The sequence below is a fragment of the Pteropus medius genome, unplaced genomic scaffold (genome assembly GCF_902729225.1).
Source record: "Pteropus medius unplaced genomic scaffold, Ma_sr-lr_union100, whole genome shotgun sequence".
Classification (NCBI taxonomy): Eukaryota; Metazoa; Chordata; class Mammalia; order Chiroptera; family Pteropodidae; genus Pteropus; species Pteropus medius.
In genome coordinates, this window is record NW_024349225.1 from 6,624,023 (window position 1) to 6,633,913 (window position 9,891).

Consider the following 9,891-nt stretch of genomic DNA (forward strand, 5'->3'; position numbering starts at 1 on the left):
TGCTCCCATTTTTCCTCCCAGTCACCTGACTCATAACTAGCATCAAATCTCACCATAGCTTAATCAGAAAAGTGCTGGACCAGCCAAGAGGGAGGTGATATTATATGTTGAAGGGGCCTCAGGACCTAGAATACATTTATTGGGAGAAGCTGGGAGAGCATGTCTAAGAAGGACCCCGAAAGTATTTGACCGGGGTGGGGTGGTAGAATATAAAGTCGGTTAAAGGAGAGTTAGTGGATATGGGAGCCCTCCACCACCGCCATAAGTTAATACCCCAGCAAGGGCCTGGGAGATGACTCTAGATAGTGGCTGCGATAGCTCTTAGAGGGTTTGAAAAAGCGATGACCTACACAAAGTGACGTAAAAATGCAAGAACTACTGTAGCAAATGGGGGAGGAAGGAATCAGCTCAGAGAACTGTGTCTGCTGGATCAGGTCTGCTGTATATGACCAGAACACTCACTAGCTGACCTGATTCTCAGGAGAGACCAGAGGTCACTCCAGTTAGCAAGGCAATAAGGAACACAATGGTGAGGAGGACTTCAGCGTCACTGAGAAGCTCAGCAGTAGCTGTGTTTTGTGGGCTGGGACTCATGGTTACACAGTGGGACTCCCTCATAGCAATGGGATGATAGGATTTTGGAAAAGCGGGCCACGTGGCAGAAATTAACTGACAAGCCAAGGTGGGTGCAATTATGATAATGGCAGCAAGACTATAAGAGACTTGCTTCAGATTTAAGAACTTGTTGATTCCAACAGGTGTGAGATTATATAGCAGTTTTGTTTTGTACTTCCTTGATGGTTGGTGACGCTGAGCACCTTTTCCTGGACCTCTTGGCCATTTGTATTTCTTCTCTGCAAAAATGTCTATTCAGATCCTTTGCCCATTTTTAATATGATTTTTCTTGGGTTTTTTGCTATTGAGCTGTGTGAGTTCTTTATAGTTTGGATGTTAATCCCTTATCAGTTATCTAATGTGCAAATATTTTCTCTCATTTTGTAGGTTGCCTTTTCATTTTGTCGATGGCTTCCTTTGCTGTGTGGAAGCTTTTTAGTTTGTAGTCTCACTTGTTTGTTTGCCTTTGTTGACTTTGCTTTGGTGTCAAATCCAAAGAAATGATTTCAGAGACTGATGTTAATGAGCTTACCGCTTATGTTCTTTCTAGGAGTCTTATGGTTCCAGGTCTTACATTTAAGTCTTTAATCCACTTTCGAGTTGATTTTTGTGTCTAGTATACAATAGTGGTCCAGTTTTATGCTTTTGCATGAAGCTGTCCAGTTTTCCCAACACCACGTGTTGCAGAGACTATCCTCTCCATTGTGTATTCTTTGCTCTTTCGTTGTAAATTAACTGACTGTGTATGTGTGGGTTTATTTCTAGGGTTTTTTTTTTATTCCATTGATCTATGTGTTTATTTTTATGACAATACCATACTATTTTGATTACTATAATTTGAAATCAGGAAGTGTGATGCTTCCAGCTTAGTTTTTCAGTCTCAATATTGCTTTGGCCATTTGGGATTTTTGTGGTTTTACATGATTTTTTAGGAGTGTTCTATTTCTGTGAAAAAGTGCCATTGGCATTGTAATAGAGAATCTATTTACATAGAGGTGTTCGTGACCTATGAGGTCAGTGAGAAAAGAGAGCATTCTGCATGATGACAGTGCGAGGATGGGCTAACAATTTGTAGGAAACATCGGTTGTATGGACTTGTGGAGGGCAGGCAACTCTCCTATCCATCTTGAACCTCCAGTGCCTGGAACATAGGCACTCAACCAACCTTGAACTTATTTTACTATGGACTTGCGAAACTTAATCATAGTGAACAGGAATTTAAGTGGTTATCACCTTTGTAGGAATATGTGCTTATGAAGTAATAAATTACTAAGGAAAGGATCAACAGGTTTGATTACATGGTTTTAAAACTTCGATATAGTAAACAAACTAAAATGCAAGTAACTGTCACAGGGTCGATACAGAGAAGTTTCACGAAGTGATAAGAAAAGCACTAAGCTCTACGTGGATAAAAAAGCAGAATTGTTGGACAGATGATTCATTAAAATGAAATCCTTACAAACAAACAGAAAATGATATACAAAGACATTTCCTCCTCCTCAGTTAGCAAAAGATGTTCAGTAAAAATATAAAATGCTGGTGAATGTGTGAGTAAACAAGTTTGTGCTTGTGTGCTTGGATGTATCATGAATTAGAGTAATTGTGAAAGTTGACTTTTGTAAAATCTACCCAGAATTATGAAAATGTAAATCAGGTTTGCTCCCATCTTTACAGTTTTGGAAATAATCCTAAGGAAATATCCATCCTAGGGAAATAATCCAAAATTTAAATTAAAATTTAGATATTAAGAAATCCATGGCAGTCTTATTTATAATGCCAAAGGATTGCAAACAACATTAAAGTCTAACCTAGTGGAAAGGTTGAGTAAAATATGCTGTATCTGTTCTATTGCACATTTGAAATCATTAAATATGTTTCAGGAGCAAGGTAGGAAAAGGAAATTGAAGGTTTCATTGTTTAAAGTGCAAACTTTCACTGAATTCTCCTGTTTCGGTGCCTGACGTTTCCATGCCTGGAATCCTCCTTATTCAATTTTACTGGTGAACCAACTTTTGACTTTTTGCAGGGGTTGTTTGTCTGGCTGTGTAGTTTTAGAAAGAAGGTCTGAAGGATCTAACTGCTCCTTACAGATTCTGGCCAAGCAAGCCCCTATTTCCGGTCCCACACCTCACCCTCCTCTTTGGTGCTGCCTGCATCTTCAGATGCTAAGCCTTTCCACGAATCTATTAGGCTACTTACCTTTTTCTCTGAAGGCATGTGGGCTGGTGCTTACTGCACTCTGTGGTGTCTGTCACTGCTTCTCCATCTGGTATTTAAACTCAGATCTTCTGAAACTGCCAAATCTTCTTATCTATCCTCTCCTTCTATTGTTCTCTTGTTCTTTGTGGATTTATATATTATTATTCCCTCACTGTGACTTTAATGCATTTGGAGACAGATGAATTATTTTTTTTTTAATTTTTATTTTTCAATTACAGTTAACATACAATATTAGTTTCAGGTGTTCAACATAGTGATTAGACATTTATATAACTTGTAAAGTTTTCACCCTGATAAATCTAGTACCCACTCGGCACCATACATAATTATTGTAATATCGTTGACTGTATTCCCTGTGTTGTACTTTAGATCCCTGTGACTTTTTTATAAGTGCCAATTTGCACTCCTTAATTCCTTCCCCTTTTTCACCCATCCCTTAAACCTCCTCCCATCTGGCAACCATCAAAACGTTTTTTATATCTGAGTTTTTTTCTGTTTTGTTTGTTCCTTTATGTAGTTCTTTAGACGTCACATATAAGTGAAATCATATAGCATTTGTTTTTCTCTGACATACTCTACTCAGCGCAATACCTTGTAGGTCCATCCATGTTGTTGCAGATGGCGAGATTTCATTCTTTTTTGCTGGTCGAGTAATAGTCTATTGTATATGTGTACCACCTCCTCATCTATCCATTGATGTACACTCAGGTTGTCTCCATATCTTAGCTATTGTAAATAATGCTGCAGTGAACATATGGATGCACATGGGACAAAGAAGAGTCTTTTAAAGAATAAGTGATAAACCACCTCATTTACTTAGAAATATACTGCTTTTGTAATGGAAAAATCTGAACACTGCTCACCATGGTAACAGAAATCTACATACGTACAACAGAAAGGTAGTCAACAGACATGATTTATTTGACCATTTATCCACTCTCCTCCCTCCAGTATCTATAAAGGTTTTGTTGGTGCTTGTGCAGTTCTTGAAATATTGAAGTTTAGTAATTCAGTTTCACAAATATTTATTGATGAGAAAATCACATCATCAAAACCCTTTTCCAGAATTGTTTTCTACAAATTGGCACAGAGGGTGTGAGTAGAAATTAATATTTTAGCATTTTATTGCTTTGCTCTGGTTATTTTTCAAAGCAAAACTGTAAACATGAAAATTTGACCTTTTTTGGAGAAGGGAATGGGTATAAAAGTTTATTTAAAATGATCGTATTGTAATATATAACCTCAGATATATTTCCTAAATGTTTCTCATGGTTTTACTGCACTTTAGTTCTATTAAAGTTCGATTTCATAAGGTTAATTTTTCTCCTTCATATTTAATAGCCAGAAGCTGCTTATTCTCCTGATCCATCTAGGTTCCTCCTTTTTCTAGCATGTCACACTGCCTCTTCTTTGAGATGAATAAGATTGAAGTAACATAGAGAGCTGGAGATGTATTTATAGAATGGAGACGAGAGTGAAAAAAATTTACACTTGAAGGCCTTTTTTTTTTTTTCTCTTTAATTCGGATATCCATTCACTGAGATCCTCTCTGCCCCTCTCAATTTAATTGAGATTAAATTGCCTCAGTATTATTCCAAACCTTGTGAAAATCTCAAAGCCTTTCAGAATTTCTAGACTCCTGGGCTGGAATTTCCGTGGGCTCCTCTGGGTCTCAGTGCTGGCTTTCACTGAGTTGGTTCTTCTGAGAGACCCCCTGCGTCCCGTGGGCACTCTTGATGCCTATGCCTTGTCTTACAAAGCAGCGTTCTCACACAGCACTTGTATTTGTGGTGGACTTGACAGAGGCTTTTGATGGGAAGCAAAGGAGAGGTATTTATCCTAACAAAATGAACAGCTTCCAACTTAACATAACTCACTATAGTTCTTAAAAGCCTTTTAGTTTTCCCCACTGGCGTTTCTCACTGGCTTCATCACCCAAGAGTGTCAGCTTACTTTGGCCAACTTGTTGGCTCCCCAACCCCCACAACCCCCACCCTCACCTCTTCTCTCTCCTCTTTACTCCCTCTTCCCTCTGTTATCCTTGGGATGCTAACATTTTCTCATTCTATCATGCCAAGCAACTGTCCCTAGCTCCTGTTCCCTTCTGCTGCTCTAAGCCTTCCTTTGCAAATCCAAGTTCATCAAGGTACTCCATTGATTGAAAGGGCCTTTCAAGTAACAAGATCCAGATGCCTGGTTTTGATTTCTGTCACCCTGTGTGCACATAGAAGTAAGACCATCTGCTGAGACGGAGCTAGGTGGGGGACAGCAGGAGTTAGAAAGGGCTTGGGAAAGGGGTGAAAACGTCAGGTCACCTCTGCAGGGAAAGATATGCCAGGCACAGCAGAAGACTCAATTGAAGCAGAGGTGGTTGGATTCTTCTCTAGCAATCAGTTATCCAAGCAGAAAAAAAGCAAAAAAGTGGCTGGAATTCCTTGAGATTGGAAGTTTACACGCACGATGGCAGGGTACGGACAAAGACACAGTTGTGTGAGGTCCTGGTGAGGTGGTAGCGATGAGATGAGCCGCGGTGCTGAAGAGGTGGGTCTGGGGCGGGGACCGTGAGGAAGCAGGACCAAGAGGAAAAGGAGAAGGAACAGAAAAAGATGAGGTTTCAGCAAGAAAGAAAAAGACAACTTGTGAGAGGAAGGGCAAGACAGGGAGAAGGTAGTGAGTGACCAGAAAGGCAGGTCTGAAGGTAAAACTTAGCAACTGGTTGACCCTCCTGGCGCTCTGGGCCCTGGACCCCGAGCATCCAGTGTACCGGCACCGCCTCTGAGCAGCGGAATACTGCCTCCCGGCTCTCCCATGTCTCCCTGAAAGACACTGGACTGTCAAAGCTCCAGTTACGTAAAGTGGGCCACCCCAGTCACAGAAATGAGACGAGAAAGGCTAATTAGGAAATCGAAGTCTCCGTCCCCGAGTGCACTCAGCGTGGCTCCCCGAGCACGTGCTTTCAGGTGGGCTTCTCGTCTGGAACACGCAGTGGCACGATAGCTGTCACTTCTCTCTCTCTCGCTTCGCTCCCAAACATCTCCTTTCTTTTTAGGCAACAATATTCCGTCTTTCCTGCTGCTGCACATGCGGGGGGAGGGAGGGGTAGATTTCAGTTGCAAATAGTTGAAATCGCATCCATCTCCACTCCTGAAATCCGCTCCAGTCCACATTCACTCAGTTTTATCTCGAGGTTCGAGCACTCATAAATTGCCTTCCTCATCATCTTTCCCTCCCACAGCCTCCCCACATCTTCGTTTCATTTTCTGTCTTCTCGCTTACTGTTCTTCCCGTCAAATGTCATCTGTTAGCACTAGTGGAAGAGCAGAGAAAGCCTGTCTTCCTGAGCGTTCATTAAAGGTGAGCTGGTGTTTAGATGTTCCACCTGCCATGGGCGAGCCATCTGTCATTCGTGCATCCTGAAGCAGCATCTTTTCCGCCAGCTTTTTTTTTTTTCCCCTCTGTAGCTTTTGCGCCTGAGTCATTAATAGCTCGATACCATGTACTATTGTGCCTATGGCACAGTTAGTAGCCACTTTAAAGTTATAACAAATGTCCTTAGTCACGGGGCCATATGGAGACTTGGTGGGTGGTACCATTAGCTGTAAAGCTTGAGGCAGATTTGCAGTTGCCTTGCCCAGAAGAGAGAATCCCAAATCAGACAAATGTTTTGATAAAATATACTGGAACAGATTTTAAGCTGCTCCGCCATCCAACAAGAGTCTTCTTGTTCTCAATTAAATTTTATTTTCCCCAAATGACATCGAACATGACATTCACGGGCAAAAGCCCCTGACACTATCTACATCATCCTTGATGACTATCGTCTTACCCCAGGCAGCCACGTTTGATCGTGGCTCTCTCTAGAACCAGGGGGAGCTCTCTCAGCCCAGCGTTTAGGGCAGTTGTTGGGGAAGTAGTGACAATCTCCCATTAATATTTTACCATGAATCCATATGTTTCTGCTGAATTCACAAGTAAGCAACAAAGGACTCTAGGCAAGCTCTTTATCAGCCGATGAACTATAATCGGTCCTTGACTCACAAGGCATCACACTCACCCTTCACAATGACGTCGTCATTCGCTTCTCCGTCTTTTGGCTAAGATCATCAGCTTTTGGCGATGTCATCAGCTAACTAGGCAATCTGCTTTTCTATCCCATGGACCAAAACTGTCCTTGACTGCAAGCAGCTTATAGCAGGGTATAATTTACCAAAAAGTGGGCCCTCATGGCAGAAATGAGCTGAATCCGGGCTAAAAGGGGACTGTAAGGTCACATACAAGGTCATCTACTTTAGAATTTATACAAATGGGTTCCTTGAAACATCAGGGCTTAATGAGATAGAGGTTAAGTTGAGGGAGGGGGAAGGAAGAGGGGCACAGGGGCTGTTTCATGGCCAAATGAGTTTGGAAAATAGCATGAGCAACAATGTTATTTTTTTAATACAGAACATGCCGAGTCTGTAAAGTGCTTTTGAACTCTGCAAATGACCAAAAGAAGGGACGAAAGTGTGATTGTGTATTCCCGCTAGAGGGCTGTGTATTGGTTTGGGAAAGGCTGATGCGGCCCAACCCTCTCGTTTTGTAAATGAGGAAAATGAGACCAAAAGAAACATTTGACTCATAGCACATCTGGAATTAGAATCTGGGCATCTCCTTACTGTGCATTTTCCACAGGGGGTCACCACAGAGCCTCCTGCTTCCAGGTAATGGGGGAAAAACATGACCGCGCCAATAGCATGAATCTGATGCCAATTGCTTATTTCCAGCTTGACATTTCAGAGATCAGTGCCCTGTGACTATCAGGAATTACCCCAAACCTCCCCAGGCCCTCAACGGAGGAATGTGTTTTCTCATGAACCATGCACTTCCCAAATCTCTGATCCTGTGAAGACATGTCATGCCCTGCTTCATCGTTGATTCATGTTAGTCTAAGTCATCACCTCACCATAAAAAAGGAGGGAGGGGGGAGGCAAACGATCCTTACAGAAAGAACCTTTACTGACAAATGCAAGGCCCTTTGCCTAAACTAGATAAAAAAAACGAAATGCCAAGAACATCTAAACGTGCATAGAACACTAGACAGAGATGTGTGCATGTGACGGAGTGGGGGTGTCTTCTGAATCATTTCTCTAAATTTAGCAATGCAGTTTTAAAAAAATAAACGTTCAAGATCTGCTTCCCAGAAATCCCTTTTTTTTTTTTTTTTTGGTATGTGTCTTATGTAAGTCTGTGCCACAGGCCTGCAGAATAATTAGATGGGAAGGGCACAGCCCTATTTCTACAGAACCGAGAGGAATCCAGCGGAGAATCTGAGAGGATAAGAAACTTGGGGAAATCCACCCTTTGTCTTTTCTAGCCATACAGCTGTGACTCGTGCCAACTTTTGGAAGTGCTCTGTTAGTGCTTGCCACCTAGATGTTATGGGCAATTCTAAGATTTATTCATTTCTCCTTCCCGAATAGAGCTGTCATTGTCGCTAATCCTTTCCACAAGCCTTTATCATTGTTCTGATTTCGTTCCTAAAAGTGCATTTCTGCCAAAACCCCTCATTCCCTGGGCCTGTCACTGTCCCTCCCATCTTCCTTTCTCCAGCCTCCCCTGTGAGTGGCTTCAGGAAGAGTTTTTAGACATCATTTTTTTTTTTTTTTTTTAAGATTCTTCTTCCAGCTTCCATCTAGTAATTGCTTATGTGGTTTCTCTGAGTTTCCTCCTAGCAAGTGGTACAGAGTGATGAGAATCCCGACAGTCAAGGCAGGATTGTGTTGTGTGCTGCACAGGTGATGTCACTGAAAGAAGGTGACATCCAAGTTGGAACAAATGTGCTGCTGTCCCCTCTGTGAATGGCGAAGGGGCAGCTTTGAGTGCCCCGGTGAGGAGAGGGAAGGTGGTCACGATGGCACACTCCTCTCCAGAAGCCCCTTCACGTGTCCCCTCCTTACCTGCCCATGTCTCCCACCTGAGCCTCTCTTTCCCCTCCTTCCCCATAACTAAACCTCTTTCCCACTCTGCAGCCCTATTTAATCCTCTCTTGTTCCCCCACTGAGCTGCTAGAGGGAGTCATGAATCTCTGGTAGCTGGTGCTCAGAAAAGAAGCTGATAAACAAATTCACAACCATCTATTAGTAACTGATAATGACTTAATATATTACTTGCCTAAGACACTTCACATTGTAATAGGAGATTGCTAATTAATTCATAAAGTTACTGAAATGCCTACCGTGTGCCACACCTGGCTAGGATCAATTCAGGCAAGGGTTCAGCTTACGCTCAGGTGGGAGAGACAGACAATAAGCAAGTATAAGATTGTTTGTGAGAGTGGTGAGTTCTGTGAAGAAAATAGAGCAAGGTAGCGTGACAGTGACTTGGAGCGCTGGAGTGAGCAGGGAAAGCTCCGTTGAGCAAAGGACATTTGAGCCTCCCCCTGAATGAAGAGAAGGAGCAAGATCTGGGCGCGGGTGTTCCAGGCAGAGGGGAGAGCAAGCGGAGAGCTGCTGAGGCGGGAACAGGAAAAAGGTTGTGTGGCTGTGGTGTGGTAAGGAGGACGTCAGTCTGGAGAGGTAAGCGGGGGTCAGATCATGGGGCACTCCGTCACTCATAATAAAAAGTTTGGATTTTATGTAATCGCGGCGGGAGGCCTTTAGTTTTAAGAAGGGAGTTGGCAGGATCTAACGTAAGTCTTAGCAGACCAGGCCGTGACATAGTAGCATAACTGTGCTGGTCCAGGAGCTTCCCAGCCCGTGGAGGGGGAACTAAGATGTGGTGGGTGGAGGAGTGGGTTCGAGAAGTCCCGATCACAGCTGCGACTCTGCCCCCAACAGCTGACCAAGCTGCTTCACCTCACTGTGTTTTTCGCCTGGGAAATGGTGACGTTGGGCCGCTTAGTGCTCCCAGCTCTTTTCCTGTCGCACCGTGCAGGTAACGGTCGTTGGGCTGGGCGGCACACCTGGATGGGAATAAGATCGCTCAGACCGCCCCAGGGGCTGCACGTGCAGGGAGGGCACTTCTAGACTAGATGATCTTGACGGGTTCTCTCAGTTATATTATTTTAAGATTTCATGA